General features: G+C 43.9%; 1 protein-coding gene across 2 annotated transcripts in view; it reads right to left on the bottom strand.

Moving 5' to 3' along the window:
- The window catches only part of dennd2c (DENN/MADD domain containing 2C), a 218,023-nt gene extending 201,665 nt beyond the window's left edge, over window positions 1-16,358 (bottom strand). For both annotated transcript variants that reach the window (XM_028796440.2, XM_028796441.2), the window contains exon 1: window positions 15,906-16,358. The gene's annotated coding sequence lies outside the window, so the exon portion shown is untranslated. The remainder of the gene's footprint in view (window positions 1-15,905) is intronic.

Here is a 16,358-nt window from a genome sequence, read left to right as displayed (position 1 = left end):
GATTACATTGATAATTCAGATATGTCTTTGTGGTTTTTGATATCCTGTTTCACACACTGTGTTTGCCCCAAACATTATGGAGTAAACACTATCATGTGGTCCTTCCCTGACTGGATATTCAAAGAAAAAAAACAAATTCAAGGTTAGATAAGTATAATAATGAACCAAAAGTATGCAAAAAAATAAACAATGAATACTTACTGTACATAAGACAAATTCAATGCCCTCCATAATGTTTGGGACAAAGACACATTTTTCCTTAATTCCCCCCTCTGCTCCACAATTTAAAATTACAAATCAAACAATTACTGACCTGATCAAAGTGCACATTGCAGGCATTCATTTAAGGGGATTTGCATATGGGCGGCACAGTGGCGCAGTGGGTAGCGCTGCTGCCTCGCAGTTAGAAGACCTGAGGTTCGCTTCCCGGGACCTCCCTGCGTGGAGTTTGCATGTTCTCCTCGTGTCTGCGTGGGTTTCCTCCCACAGTCCAAAGACATGCAGGTTAGGTGCATTGGCGATTCTAAATTGTCCTAAGTGTGTGCCCTGCGGTGGGGCTGGCGCCCTGCCCAGGGTTTGTTTCGTGCCTTGCGCCCTGTGTTGGCTGGGACTGGCTCCAGCAGACCCCCATGACCCTGTAGTTAGGATATAGCGGGTTGGATAATGGAGGGATGGATGGGATTTGCATACATTTCGGTCCCACCATATAGAAATGACAACACTTTTTCTACACGGCCCACCCATTTCAGGATGGCATGGATGGATGGATGGATGGATAGATAGAGATACTTTATTAATCCCAATGAGATTCAAACCGGCAACCTTCCAATTGCCAGTGCAGTTCCCTAGCCTCAGAGCCACCACTCCGCCTGTAATGTATTTTATTTATTTATTTATTTATTTTTTTATTTATAATGCATTAATGTCTGGACACAGCAATGGCAGGTCTACTAAAGCAGTTATATTTAGTACTTTAGTCACATATCCCTGCATGCAATGACTGCTTAAAGCCTGCAATTCATAGACATCACCAGGTCCTGATGGGGTCTTCTCTGGTGATGCTCTGCCAAGCCTCTAATGCAGCCATCTTCAACTCCTGCTTGTTTTGGGGGGCTTCTCCCCTTAATTCTCTTCAATACTTATGTACATGGGATTTCTCAGTTTTTTTATTTTTAATAAATTTGCAAAAACCTCAAGTAAACTTTTTTCACGTTGTCATTATGGGGTGTTGTGTGTAGAATTCTGAGGAAAAAAAATGAATTTAATCCATTTTGTAATTAGGCTGTAACATAACAAAATGTGGAAAAAGTGATGGGCTGTGAATACTTTCCGGATGCACTGTACGTAAAAAGCCAAAATTTCCCTCTGGAGACAAACAAAGTGCTAAAGTGCTAGCTAACCCGTAAGTGTTTTCTTAAGTTAGTTTTAATAGGCAGCATTTCTTGACAGACGCTTATTATTTAAGTGCTGCTTCCAAACAGTCTCTGTACCCAAACAAATAAATGTGTCTGTATTTGTTCCATTAAATAATAACAAAAAAAGAATGTTGCTGACATTGGCACATCAAAATCTGGCAGCTCAATCCTGAAGATGCATCCAAATGATGTCAGTCTTAAAAAGGAATCTTTGTATTGTTTATATTGCAAATTGTTCATCATGATATACTCAGTTCAGGGAAATAAATTAGACGCTGAGGAATATTTTCTCCAACATATAAATTCTTGCACACCAAATCAGCCATGAATACGGTAAGGACCATATAAAGAAAGTGAGAGGGTCCGACACACGGACATGGGCTTAGGTTTAAATTCTAACTAAACTTCTACTCACGGCCTCCTGCTAGCCGATGTTCACTCCATTCCACGTGTTGCCATTAGTGACCTGAAGACCAAAAACCCCTGTCATTTCTGACTTAAAATATAAAAATGACACACAGTCTACTTACAGCCACATGAGAAAGTAATGTTATCTATATTATAACATACAGTTAGGTCCATAAATATTTGGACAGAGTACATTACCACAATGAATTTTAAATGAAACAACTCCGATGCAGTTGAAGTGCAGACTTTCAGCTTTAATTCAGTGGGGTGAACAAAACGATTACATAAAAATGTGAGGCAACTAAAGCATTTTTTTTTTAACACAATCCCTTCATTTCACCCATGGAACACCACAGGGCTATATAAAAGGACAGCAATTCCCAACCTGCCCTGCAGTTATCAATGTAGGCACCAAAGCCCAGGAAGACTGCCACCTATTTTATCAGAAGAGCAAATAATCCATGCAATTGGTCTTCCCAGTCAGGTAAGGAACCTTAAATCATCCCAGCCAGAATGTGCATAACATGACATATACATAACGAGATATATTGAGGAAACAAGTGATCAAGTAAGGAAATTCAGTCAAACCAGTTAAATGACAACTTACATACATAATCTATCTACAATCCTTCCGACAGCAACTTCTCCCAACCTTCCAAGAACAGTTTGGTGACCGACAATGAACAGTCCAGCATGATGGAGCACCAAGCCATAAGGCAAAAGGGATAACAAAGTGGCTCGGGGAAGAAAACATTGCAATTTTGGGTCCATGACGAAGAAACTCCCCACTGAGAACTTGTGGTCAATCCTCAAGAGGCGGTGGACAAACAAAAACCCACCAATCCTGACAAACTACAAGCATTGATTATGCAAGAATGGGTAGCTGCCATCAGTCAGGATTGGGCCCAAACGTTGATGGATAGCCTGCCAGGGCGAATTGCAGAGGTCTTGTGATTCTACTTCAGTATACCACAGAAACATCTGAGAGAAAGATCTAAAAAACACTGAAGCAGCAAACTTTGTGAAAACCAATACTTGGGTCATCCTCAAAACTTTTGGCCACCACTGTACTATATAATAAAACACTAAGGTCTGCGTGTCCAGTCCATCCGAGCAATTCGATTGGCCAGTTTGGCTTTGAAGATGTGACAAGAGAGGAAATGTAAGTGTGAGACACATAAGGAGGATTAGGAGGCACGCTGTGAGAATCGCCTTCAAACACCGGGAGTATAAAACCAGACAGGAGGTGAGAACGATGCCTTGAAAATAACCACAGGGTCTGAGAAGCAGGCATTATGGGAGAACCGGTGAAGAAACGTTCACACACATGCAAATATGGAGAAAAGGCGCTGAAAACAAAGCAAAGATTTTCAAATTATTCTGTTACCCGTCTTTGCCAAGTACCGTGGCCAGTGGTATATAAAGCTTTAAGTAATCTTCACCCCTTCCTATATTTTATACTGCCTTGTGGTATAGCGGGTCCACAGCTCATGTCCAAAGGGCCTGTGGCTTAGCGAGCGGGCGAGGTGTGTGTGTGTGTGTGTGTCCGAGCAGTTCCTGAGGAATTTGTGGTGCGGGCGATTCTCACTTAAGTGCACAGGTGAGGAGTCGCCGGCATCCATAATTGTTCCCGGCAGCTGATGATTGCCACAGCTGATCCACGTCCCCGTAATAAATAGAAGTGTGAGGTGGCTAGTGGGAGAAGAAAGAAAGAAAGAAAGAAAGAAAGAAAGAAAGAAAGAAAGAAAGAAGAAAGAAAGAAAGAAAGAAAGAAAGAAAGAAAGAAAGAAAGAGAAGAAAGAAGAAAGAAAGAAGAAAGAAAGAAAGAAAGAAAGAAAAGCAGTGAGGAGAAAGCCGGTGTGTGTGTGGGAGAGAGAGCGAGCAAGCGAGTGGACGCCCGCGCTGTTAACAAGCAGCTGGACAGTTGAGCCCTAGCGGGGTGTTTGGCCGAGACCTAGGGCAGTCGATTGTGGTCACTCCCGCTCAGCATTCTGTGAGGAGCGGGAGTGACCAGAAGAAGGATGGCTCGCCACAGAACACAGTGGGAGTCGGAAGGCTTGAGAGATGGATTCCCCAGCGTGAGCGTCCTGGCCGTTGGGGAAACCTAAGTCTCGGTCTGGACAGTGCGGAACCTAAGCTAGGGTTCGGTAAGCCTCCAGATCAGAACGGAGAGAGAAGGTCAGCTGCAGGTAGGGCTCCTGTTGCGAAGCCCGATGGGAGAAGTAGGGGAGCCGCCAAGTAAAAGGAAGGCACCAGGCTTTGTTTTCAAAGAGACTGCTTCCAGCCATTGTTTTAACCTCGTTTTAAAGGATTTATTTATTGTTTTTAGATTGGATACACTGCACTATTTATTTGGACACTTTGATTTTGATTGTTATTGGTTTTTAATAAAAGCACTTTACACTTTTGCACCACCCACTTGCTTTGTTGTGCCTCACTGCCAAGCTCATCTGTGACATTACCAATAGTGTCAGGTTCAAGGGCTCCCATACGCAAGATGGGAGCATGGAGCAAACCCGCATCGTCACATGCCTGCCCCCCCATCCCCCATCCACCCCCTACCCCCCCCATTCCAAGCCCTAACCTTAAATGTTCTAATGGTGATCTGTTTATTATTCCTTCAACCTTCTGCTATTATGCACCAAAAATCTGAAATACTTTCTCAGCAGAGACACGTCTGGCTAACACCGTCGATCATTTTTAAAAAAAAAAAAAAAAAAAAAAATTCCTAAAAACCCACTCTGTAAATTTGGCCTTGTCATAAATAAAATGTAGTCCTATGTACAGAATTATCATACTCTTCATTGAATCTTCAAACTTTATTAATGTTTACAACTCTCTGTTTTCTCTTTCGGTGGTGATGTTCTGTAAGGTAAAGTATGAGGAGCACAGTGTGACCCCAACACACTCACATACAGACGATTCACTGGCTGCTCGCTCTGCGAAACTTGCACTCTGCTTGGCATCACAGGGGTTGGAATGGGCCTTATAAAGTAAAATGTGTGACGGTCTAACACACGGACATGGGCTGAGGTTTCTATTCTAAATAAACTTCACTCCACTCCACGTGTTGCCATGGGTGCCCTGGAGATCAAAAATCCCCAGTATTTTTGACTTAAGCTACTTACAGCCATGTGAAAAAATTAAATACACCCCAAAAAAATGTTTTTTATAATAACAAATGTGGACATATCAAAATCCATCTATCCATCCATCCATCCATTTTCCAACCTGCTAAATCCTAACTACAGGGTCACGGGGGTCTGCTGGAGCCAATCCCAGCCAACACAGGGCACAAGGCAGGAAACAAACCCCGGGCAGGGCACCAGCCCACCGCAGATATCAAAATCTGATGCTCATTTAAATAGTATCTGTAGATAAAGGTAATACAAGTTATCCATATTACTAACCGAGAATGGAAGGCACGGACACAGGTACACGGCGATGGGACCAGGAGACATAGTGTGCAGGCGCCTACAGCGCGCGTCTCATAAACCGCAAGCGAAGTCTGATCCACCGCGAACGAAGGAGTCACGGCTCAAAAACGAAAGAGCTCAACTAACGTAAATAAGACATGAAGCACCAACGCGCCCATAGCGAACGACTAACGACACAGCCACACAGAAAAGAGGATTCTGAACTGCACCCCAGAGGCAAACGGAAGACATTATGGGGTCCGCAAAGGTCCACAAAGATAGTACAGAAGGCGCAAGATAGTACGAAAGGCGCAGGCGCCTACAACGCGCTTCTGAACTAAACGTCCACACTACACAGCATGGTCCGGGTAATGAGAATAAACGAACTCTCCGTATTAGACGTACGGCATCCTCACACGTCCAAACCATATAGCATATGTGGATCACATTACAGTGATGCATTATTAACAGTTCAACCACAGAAAACGCTCTGTATTAACAGTAAGTGCAATTATGCATATTACTAACGGTAGACAACGGATAACTAATGGAGTCACGGTCACGGCTCCAAAACGATCCAGCTCAACTAACGGAGCTACAAAAACGAGCCCGCATGGATACGTAGGCGCCTACAACGCACGTCTGAAACCGCGGAAGCAAAACTGTCTCGGCTCCAAAACCAAACAGCTCGACTAACGGAGCTACAAAAGCGAGCCCGCATGGACAAATACAATGTACATAGACGCCTACAACGCGCATCTGAAACTGCGGAAGCAAAGCAGGCACAGGTTCAAAATGAAACACCACAACTGACGGAGATACAAAAACGAGCTCGCCTAGATAAAATCAATGAACGCAGGCGCCTACAACACGTGTCTGCAAAGCAGGCATTATGGACTGCATTAGATCCTACAATAGTTCATTTGCTTTTGCATCTACCTGGGTAAATATCTGGCCACCAGCTGGCAATGGCCCATACTGCTTTCGCGTATATGGACAAATATTACATCGGATTGGAACAGTGCACCCTGAACCACATCACGAACGCAAATATGCACAAATCTACGTGTTAGATCCAGATGACACAATCTATCAACGAATGAACCTCTGACGGAGCTACAAAAACGAGCCCGCATGGATACGTAGGCGCCTACAAAGCGCGTCTGAAACCGCGGAAGCAAAACTGTCTCGGCTCCAAAACCAAACAGCTCGACTAACGGAGCTACAAAAGCGAGCCAGCATGGACAAATACAATGAACGTGGACGGCTACAACGCGCATCTGAAACTGCGGAAGCAAAGCAGGCACGGGTTCAAAACGAAAGACCACAACTGACGGAGATACAAAAACGAGCCCGCCTGGATAAAAATACTCCATACCAAGGAGAACTCATTCAAGGACAACACACCATCTTTACTACAAATGTTGTGTATAAAGAAATATTCCAATAGATCTTTCTAATGTGCCATGCTATGGGTTCTTTACTTCCTTTGTTCGTCATCTACACCTTTACACTCCAATATATCTCATACATACAGTACATCAATGTATTTCGGGTTACCCAACACCAGGGGTTGGCGAGCGAAGCGAGCAGGGGGCGAAGCCCCCCCTAGTGTACTCCTAATCTGAAATTCCGCTCGCTCTGCAAAGCATGCACTCTGTTTGGCATCTCAAGGTTTTTAAGAAGCACAGCCATGAAAGGAGCCACAGAGGCTGCAGGGAAAGCCTCCAGATGGTGCTGGATAAGAAGGAATGATCCATGGACTAGCGTTTCTGGGACACAAGTCGAGCTGATCAACGCTGGCTGAGTCACCAGGGTGGAGGTGTCTGAGGCCTGAAATACCCGATGACACCAGATAGCCTCATTGATGAGGTGTCCCAGCGCATCGCTACATGTAAGTTAAACCAACCTGATCAGGCACAAGATTGTTTTTCCCTATATTGACAGGACTTTAAATACAAAAGACTAAATTGCAATAAACTGTAAAATTCAATTGCAAACCTGAACGTATTCTATTCTATTTTACCCCAAGTACTGGGGTAATGGGCTCCCTAACAATCCCCACCCCAACTGACGGACTGCACTTTTGTGAACTTATGAGTGCTTCGTGTAATGAAAGGCACCATCCATCCAGCCATCCATTAATTTTCTTGCCAGGTAACACAAGTCAGGGGTGCAGAAAGCCATCCTAGGAGTAGCACTGCGAGCAAAACAGACACCAACCCTGGATGGGGGGCATCAAAAGAGTGAATTAAATCATACAGGGGCTAATAAGGAGTCACCAAACAGTCTGAAAATATGTGTTTGTGAAACATGGGAGAAAAAGCAGAGTACCAGGAGGAAAAATGTAAGACACAGTCCTTATATGATTTCGCTTGTGTCCGTCCGAGCTCGATATAAAAAACGGTTGCCACAACTACTATATCCCTCCACAACAATAGCGAGGAATCCGTGTTCCTAGCAGAGTTTTGGTCTTAGGCTGATCTTCAAGTCTTCAGTTCTTCAATGTGACCAATTATCGACTGTGCTATTTGACTGTTTACTCGGTGCATACTTTGTTACTCACCGAAACGACATTATGACACTACCATTTTACACATCCTTTATCCTTCACTTCAACGTAAGCCTCCCGATAAAATGAAAAGGCACATACAGCCTAGTTGTAGTGGTCTCACTGGCCTACATAATCACACCAACGCACAGAAGCAGAAACGTCAACATCACACCAGACCAACCAGCACAGGCAAGATGCCTTGGAACAAAAAAGACAGTATGACAAACCACCGAGCGACATTATCCGAAGATCAGCGGCACCAAGTCTTGCACCTAGACAGTGAAGGAAAAACGAATTGCACACATACAACCTTTCTGAAGAGCAGCAGCAAACTGCCAGACAACAAGAAACATTATGACGGAAAAACTACACGGATTCCATACAACTGACAACTCAAAACAAGATATTCCCTTTATATTACGGCGTAGGCAATTCCCCGTTCATTTAGCATATTGTATGACTATCACCAAGTCACAACGACAAACGTTTAATAACATTGGAGTTTATTTGTCAGGCCCTGTTTTTAACCATGGCCAGTTGTACACTACATTTCCCAGAGTTACATGGAAACCCGGGTTAAACGTACAGGTACTTGCAGGTTGCACACAGGGGAATATTTTCGCCGACAATAACATTTATGCAACAAATTGCATTTTCCGACGATTATTATAGACGTCGGTATACTACATTATCCGAAGGCCACACTTCACACATACCAACTTACATGTGCCCTGCATTTCCCTTCTTATCCAATATGTTCTGTTGACCTGTTCACGTTGTACTTTGTATTGTAAACATTCATGTTGTTGTAAGTGACTATAATAACATCCCATACTAATCATGTGACTATTCAAATACCGAGTCCTCTCACAAGTCACTACTTATTAAAATAATCTTCTTTCTTACTGTAACATGTGATGTTCTTCTCTCCCTCATCATCATTTCATTTAAGCTATCATTCTTGTGAAATTTTTTCAAGCACGATTTGCTAGTATATGATAAAACTTGAACTGCAACAATGAACCGCAACAGACCTCCCATCTAGGGCTGACTATTGCCATCAGGACAGGGGGATCTTGTGATGGTTACAGAGATACACTCACTGAGTAAATGATAAGGAAAACTGTAGCGATACTGACTAGGGCTTCCATTTGCTCTCAAAAGCACCTCAGATCTTCATGGCTTGGATTCCACAAAGAAGTTGTAAACATCCCTTTGAGATTCTGGCCCATGTTAATATGATTGCACCATGAAATTATTTCAGATTTTTCCGCTTGCACATTCATGCTGTGAATCTCCTGTTTTCCCTCATCCCAAAGGTGTTAAGTTGGATTGGAGACTGGGATTGCCACTGAAGAACACTGAACTCATTGTTACCTTCAAGAAACCACTTTGAGATGACTTTTACTTTGTGACATGGTGTATTATCATCCTCTAAGTAGACATTAAAAGATGGGTAAATTGTGGTCATGAAGGGATGCACATGGTAAGCAGCAATGCTCAAATAGGCCATGACAATTAAGTGAGGATTAATTAGAATCAACGGGCCTAAAGTGTGCCAAGAAAATATTCCCTACACTGTTACACCACCACCATCAACCTAGACTATTGACGCAAAGCAGGCTGAGTGCATGGATTCATGATGTTTCAACCAAATTCTGACTCCACAACCACAAAATCGAGATTCATCAGACCAGGCTATGTTTCGAAGTCTTCAACTCTCCAGTTTTGGTCCACCTGTGCCCACTGCGGCCTCATCTTTCCTTCTGTTCTGAGCTGGCAGGAGTGGAACCCAATGTGGTCTTCGGCTGCTGTAGCCCATCTGACTCAAACTAAGATTAATTCTACATTTCAAGATGTTTTCTCTGCTCCCCACAATTGTACAGAATGGTAATCTGAGTTACTGTAGCCTTTCTGTCAGCTTAACCTGGGCTGGCATTTCTCCTCTGATCTCTCTCATCAGCCAGGCGTTTCCATCTGCAATACTGCCGCTCACTTGATGTTTTTTGTTTTGTCGGAGTAAACTCTGCAGACTGCTGTGTGGAAATTTGAGGAGATCAGCAGGTACAGTGATCATCATACCAGCCTTAACTCTGGAGCCTCACAAGGATGCACTTTAAGCCCCCTGCCATACTCTATGTATCCCATGACTGTGCAGCCACATTCAGCTCCAGTTCCATAACAGAGTTGCTGATGACACTGTGGTGCTGGGTCTCATCTCATATAATGACATGCCTGCATACTTGAAGGTAGTAGAGAACCTGGCTTCATGGAGTCAAGCAAAGAGCCAACAGCTAAATGTCAATAAAACCAAGGAGCTGGTTGTGGACTTCAGCAAGAAGCAGCAGTGGTCCTACACCCCACTAACCATCAATGGGATCCCAGTGGACACAGTAAATGCCTTCAAATACCTTGGAGTTAAAATCAAAGAATATATGAGCTGGACTTAACACACACAAGCACTGGTCACAAAGGCAAGACTGCGGTTGTATCAGTTGAGGCAGATGAGGAAATTGACACTTAATACTTTACATACATGGGGCTATTGAAAGCATACTAACTCCGAGTATCACATCCTGGTACGGTAGCTGCTCAGCACAAGACCATAAAACCCTGCAGAGAGTAATTAAAACAGCAAAGCGTCTTAGCAGTTGTGCTCTGCTCCCCCTACAGGACATTTACAATGTAGAACCAGGTCAGGGAGCATGCACTGGTACAGCATGTTGCCACACCCACCACATGATAAAATGGCTCAGGATCCCAGTTGGCAACTTCCAAGGCAGACACGTGGTCCAGTCCCAACCTCCGGAAATGACCAGCTATCTGTCACAGCCAGGTGTCATGTGGGCATCCTCTTGGCCCGGTTCAGTCGCTCAGATCCTCAACGATGACGATTCTGTGGCCTGGATCACCATCGGGGAATAACACCACATGGCTGTAGTTCTGTAACTGACGCTCCCTGACAATGCAGGTCATGTGCCTCATTCGGAACTCCATGAACAACTGCTCACTCAACACAAGGTCAAACCAGTGATAACCAAGGATTCTCCAAAGAGACATGATACCAAAGGTGTCCAGTCTTCATCTCAGGTCACTGGATAGCATCCATGTCTCACAACCATATAGCAAGACAGGAAGCACCAGGACTCTGAAGACTTGGACCTTTGTCCTTTTCATAGATATCAGGAGCACCACACACCCCTTTCCAGCGACCTCATGACCCCCAATGCTCTCCCAATCCATCTACTGACTTCATAGAAAGAGTCACCAGAGACATGAATGTCACTGCCAAGGTAAGTAAACCTCTCGATGAGCTTGACACTCTCTGTGTAGACAGACACTCTGCTGATGGCCATGCCCAGGAGGTCATTAAAGGCCTGGCTGTTGGTTTTTATCAGGACTCTCACAAGCACAGACACTCAGACTCCTTGCTAAGGACTAGAGACTCCATTGACTCCACAAAGATCACAGCATCGTCAACAAAGTTAAGATCAGCGAATCTTTCTTCACCAACAAATGCCCCACAGCCAATGGACCCCATGACCCCGCTTTATACAATTTCTTGTATTAGGAATTTGTTAGTTTTCAAATACCCCTTGGGGCCAGAGGGCAGAGTTGTACAGCTCCCCTGGAGCAACTACAGGTTAAGGGTCTTGCTCAAGGGCCCAGCAGAGTAGGATCTCTTTTGGCAGTGATGGGGATTCGAACCGGCAACCTTCTGGATACCAGCAGATAGCCTCAGAGCCACCACTCCACCCAATGCAGTCCATGCAAGCAGTGAACAGAGTAGGAGCAAAATCACACCCGTGACGAACCCCTGAATCGACTGAGAGAAAACGCAGAGGTTCAGCCTCCACTTTGAAAGCACTCGCAGTACCAGAGTCACCAGAGCAATCAAAATTATTAAAGATCCTTCACACCTCATGAACAGGCCTGTTGAGCCTAATTGAAAACACACAGACGTTTCTGTAGTCTTATGGCCAAAACTGAAAAGACTTAAAAGGAGCTTCTACTCTCAGGCCAGAAGACGTCTTAATCAGGACACTACTGCTCAACTCTTATTTATCTACAGTGAGTGCTTTTTTCTATTCACTTATTGACATTATACAGCTATCATATTCTCTATTTATGTATCTGTATCTACTGTACATTATCTATTACTTATATTATTATTTCTCTAATGCAGTCTGTTGAGCTAATCAGGCTTACATTTCCCTGCACATTGTACATGTATAATAGTGTATATGATGAATGATTAATAAAGTTTAATATATTAATCTTGAACTGAAGCTCCTGACCGGTGTCTGCATGATTCTGTGCACTGGGCTGCTACCCCGTGATTGGCCAATTTATTAATTGCGTAGATAAACAGGTGATCGGGTGTACCTAATAACTTGCTTAGTGAGTGAGTGTATATACAAATACATTTAAAATTCTGCATGTTATACACAAGTACGATGATACTAGCTAGTTTTCACTAAATTATTAGTGAAACTTTCATGGGAAAGCAAAATATGTTTACCAAATATCAATTCCAAAGTGCTAAGTTCCTTATTGATTAACTACTAGCCGACGCCCGCCGTAGCATACGGCGGTGTAAGAATAAGAACGGAAAACGGTGAGAAAGGAATTCAGAAATCAAGAAGAAATAAATATTCTTGAAAGACGCAGTGTGCATGTAGAACTTCCGGCCAAGTAGGATTACATGTGAAAGTGATAAATAAATCAGGATTTCCGAATTTACGTACTATGGCCATGGCATCCTGATAGTTTTGTTGCAGTATCTTGGACTTCCTGGAAATGTGAACGGTAATATGATCATTTTGCCTACACGTACATTGTTATTTGCAGTGCGTCTGTATTCAAACATTGTATTGTTCCATGCGCAGATCTTGTTGATGTAATCTGAGATAGTTGAGACGCGCGCCCTCTGTTTTAACATACGCATCTACAACATACTGTTGGAATAGTTTGCAGCTGGAGTGCAAAATACTAAATGTATTCCTCATTGCTAATCTGTACGCATAAAATTGGCATTGAGTAAGCCTTGTTCACTTGGCGGTTCTTTTATCGGGTACATGTTGTAAATCTTTGTGTCAGCCAATGTCTCAATAAGGGAATAAAAGTGGGTAAACCATAGGATCACAATTCATATTGAGCGTGAAAATCTGTTTACAGGAGTTGCCTATGGGATAGATGCAAATGTCCCTTTCTTCTCCAACGAAAATCCCTGCAACATCGGTGTGACATGTCGGGGCATTGTATCGTCGTAAATCCTGCCCAGGGTTTTCCTTGAAAACCATTCGTACAGATGCTGTTGAATTGGACTGAGCGATTTCATGCATGTGTTTGTATGATTTAGCGAAGGAGTTGATGGTTCTGAGCGTGGAATCTATCTGGAGAAGTACATTTTCGCTGCATACAGAGTTTGCTTTATTTTGTAAGTGTACTTCAGTAGCTTGCGCTGTGTCAAAAACATACAACTGTCCATATCCTGGAGAGGTAGAAATGTTAGCATACAGTGGAGAGATTTGGTGATAAATTTGCCCGTGTATGTTAAAACAGTATGGTCTGTGGCCAGGAGGTTGAGTTATCTGTGCACCAATGGAAGCAAATGCTAAAGAAGAGTTGTATTCTCGAATGTGTTCACGATCATTTTTAGCTTCTGATGTTTGCTGTGTAAGAAGCTGTTGTAAAGACACAGGTGGCTCCCGCAAAGGTGGTAAAGCTACTTTACCGTTGTGGCAGCACCTCGAGTACTTGTTGGATGTACTACGCTCAGCAGGCCAGTATACTGCATGATATGGAAGACGACGAATAGGAATCGAGAAATGCCATGTCGGCTGTGTGTGGGCAGGACCGGTTTTGAAGTGAAAGCAGGACGAACCAGAAGAGAAATATATATAAGAGATTAGGGAAAACATCCTGCTGCTCCACATCCCTTTCCTAGAGGACTTGAGTTTTATCACTGACATATTGCAATAAAAAACATTGTAATACTAATATTTATGGTATCATAACCACAAGACTTGGTTGATCCTCATGTGTTTCACAAGCAGGTGTTCCTAGTAATTTCCTCAGTAAATGTATGCATTACATATGAAGCGCATTTTCTTAGCAATGTGTCTATGAAAGGCGCTATATAAAATCAGCACAGCTTGAAAAGTCTCTTAGTCTCAAGGAAAGGTAGATAGATACTTTATTAATCCCCAAGGGGAAATTCACATAAAGGTGGTAGCAGGGCTGGATTAACGATTAAGCAAAATAAGCACGTGCTTAGGGCATTAAGGGAAGGCGTGGGTCACCACAGAAATTTTCCATTGTCAGATTAATCATGGATCTTATGGTGCAGCTAGGCGAGGTTCCACAAAAAGTGGCTCCCACATTAAATGAAAAAACTACATACATACATACATCCATCCATTATCCAGGAAACAAACCCCGGGCAGGGTGCCAACCCACAGCAGGGCACACACACACACATCCACAGGGGACAATTTAGAATTGCCAATGCACCTAACCTGCATGTCTTTGGACTGTGGGAGGAAACCCACGCAAACACGGGGAGAACATGCAAACTCCACGCAGGGAGGACCCGGGAAACGAACCTCAGCTCTCTTTACTGCGAGGCAGCAGCGCTACCCACTGCGCCACCGTGCCGCCCTACATACATATACATATATAAAATAATAAAATAGTAATAATAACGGTTAATTATACATATTAATCTTGGGAATACTACAAAATTAGAATCGGGTAACTGCCAGGCGGTCCACCGAGGCTCACGTGATCGTTCTCGTCTTGCTCACGTCAGCTGTCCCGTTCAGTCGTCCACTAGGCGTGAGTGCAGCTCATATTTATGGGGGCACCAAAATCTTTCAAGTGTTTAGGGCTTCTAAAGGTCTTAATCCGACCCTGGGTGGTTTATAAAATGTATGCTCCTTTCAAAGTCTCCTCTTAGGGTTGTGTACCAAGTTATTGAGCAGGCGCCATAAGAATCATCGCGCTCCCTCGTTCTGTCTCCGGGTTAGCGCCTGTCTTACCAATTCTATTGCCAGGTAAAGTTTAATTTATCGGAGAACCAAAAGTGGATCGTGGGGCTGACAAAATAAAGAGATGGCTGGGTCAAGGTATTCTTGTTTGACTTCAGTAAATCCGTTAGATATTACAGTGGTTCAAAAACAGCCGCCGCACAGATCAGGAGTGCTGGGTTCAAGTCAAAGTCAAGGCATTACCCGAGGAGGTTTTCATCCCAAATACGTGTATAGGTTAGGCAAATTCACAGCCTGCGCTTGTAGAATATGAGGGTACACATGCCCTGTGAAAGATTGCCGACCCTCTAGTGTTGTTTTTCAGCTTGCGGCATTGCTGCGGAGGAGGCTTCAGCTATGGATGTCATGATAGTCTGTGTGTGAATGGCGCTATAAAGACCGAGTACTATCGGCTTCTTGTAAGGGACTGCATTCGTCCTTTGGTCAGGCTCATCTCGTCACTATCCGACAGCGCTCGGGGTGGACACAGCCCTTGTTTATGTCGTATAATAGGAAAAATCCGTTAATACACATCACTTCAAAAGAGGACACAAAGTGTCAGTTTAGTGCCAATCTAACATATTCGTGATCGCGATGAAACAACAAGTATAGAAACCAATAAATAAGGAGAACGGAACATTGGCAAGAAACGTGGGGAGCTGGGAAGCAGAAGTGACTTTAAAACTGATAACAATGCAAACCGCAAACAAGTTTCATTGTGTCAACGGAAAAAAGAAGAAGGGTGCAGGACCAATTGGTAGCCTCCCTGCCTTTACTTGAGAAGGGTTGCTGTGTAAACTTGTTAAAGCACAAATTAGAAGGGAAGGTTGCAGAACAAAGCAGCGCGTCTTCTAATTGCTGCGGCTGGCTGGACCGCAGCCAAAAGAGCAACGCGCAACCGGCGACAAATCCAACACACATCGCCACACGCAACCAGAAGAAAGCCTCCGACCGCAGAATCACTCACCACTACCAATGTAAACAGGAGAACCACACGAAAAGAAGGAAGGAAGTCCCAAAAGTAACAAGCAAGATGAATTTCTGTTTGCAAAAAGAAAAAAAGAAATTCAGTTCTGCTCACCTAGGAGGCTGAGCTGTCCCATAGCGACAGGCGTGCGGCTCCTACTCGGCAACAGCCCGTGACATTTGCTGCGGCGCCTCGATCTGTAGACCCTTCAAAGATTACCAACTGTTGCTTTCTTCTTTGAGGGTTAACTGACTGGACACTCCAGATTATGAATTCGGGGAAAGGAAATTGCAGATTGCAGAGTTACCGGACCCGCACTCTGTAGGCAGGATCAACAGGAGGAATGACCCGTTGAGCTCATCTGTAAACGGTGTAAAACTGAGGAAAGCGGCGATCCGGTGTGCCTGTCAGGAGAAAACAGTCCGGCACCAGTGGTCAGCACCATAGACGAAAATCTCCACACAGCTGTGTGTCACTCCTTTCTTTACCGATACACCAGACTCTGCCTTCCTCGGTGGGGAGCGATTGTTTGTGTGATTCATTTCTATTGAGAGCTCTTTCAAACTT

The sequence above is a fragment of the Erpetoichthys calabaricus genome, chromosome 3 (genome assembly GCF_900747795.2).
Source record: "Erpetoichthys calabaricus chromosome 3, fErpCal1.3, whole genome shotgun sequence".
NCBI lineage: Eukaryota > Metazoa > Chordata > Cladistia > Polypteriformes > Polypteridae > Erpetoichthys > Erpetoichthys calabaricus.
The sequence above is the reverse complement of the archived record's forward strand: the minus strand, read 5'-3'. Positions and strand labels throughout refer to the sequence as shown.